The sequence below is a fragment of the Alligator sinensis genome, unplaced genomic scaffold (genome assembly GCF_000455745.1).
Source record: "Alligator sinensis unplaced genomic scaffold, ASM45574v1 scaffold255_1, whole genome shotgun sequence".
Taxonomy (NCBI): domain Eukaryota; kingdom Metazoa; phylum Chordata; order Crocodylia; family Alligatoridae; genus Alligator; species Alligator sinensis.
The window spans coordinates 626039-626298 of NW_005842270.1; the positions used below are offsets into that span (position 1 = coordinate 626039).

The following is a 260-nucleotide window of genomic DNA, read 5'->3' on the forward strand; positions in this document are numbered from 1 at the left end:
CCTCCCTCCGGAGAAGATGGGCGACCGGAAAAGGAAGCCGCGGCGCGAGGCAGGCCGGGATATCAGCGCCGCGGTCTCCCTGCCCGCGCGAGACTTGGCTGACCAATGAGCAGCGGCGCCTGGCGGGGAACGGCGGCGGCGGCTTCAGGGCGCGCCGAGCGGCAGGGGGCTTGCCCTGAGTGAAGATGGCGGCCGCCTTAAAGGGGCCGCGCCTGAGGAGATGCCCAGAACGGCAGGGGGCGCCACGGGCGGCGGGGGGG

General features: G+C 74.2%; 1 protein-coding gene across 1 annotated transcript in view; it reads right to left on the reverse strand.

Annotated features, from left to right (window-relative positions):
- The window catches only part of RPL13 (ribosomal protein L13), a 5306-nt gene extending 5203 nt beyond the window's left edge, over positions 1-103 (reverse strand). The window contains exon 1 of the mRNA XM_006027838.3: positions 1-103. The gene's annotated coding sequence lies outside the window, so the exon portion shown is untranslated.
- Between the last annotated feature and the right edge of the window lie 157 nt (positions 104-260).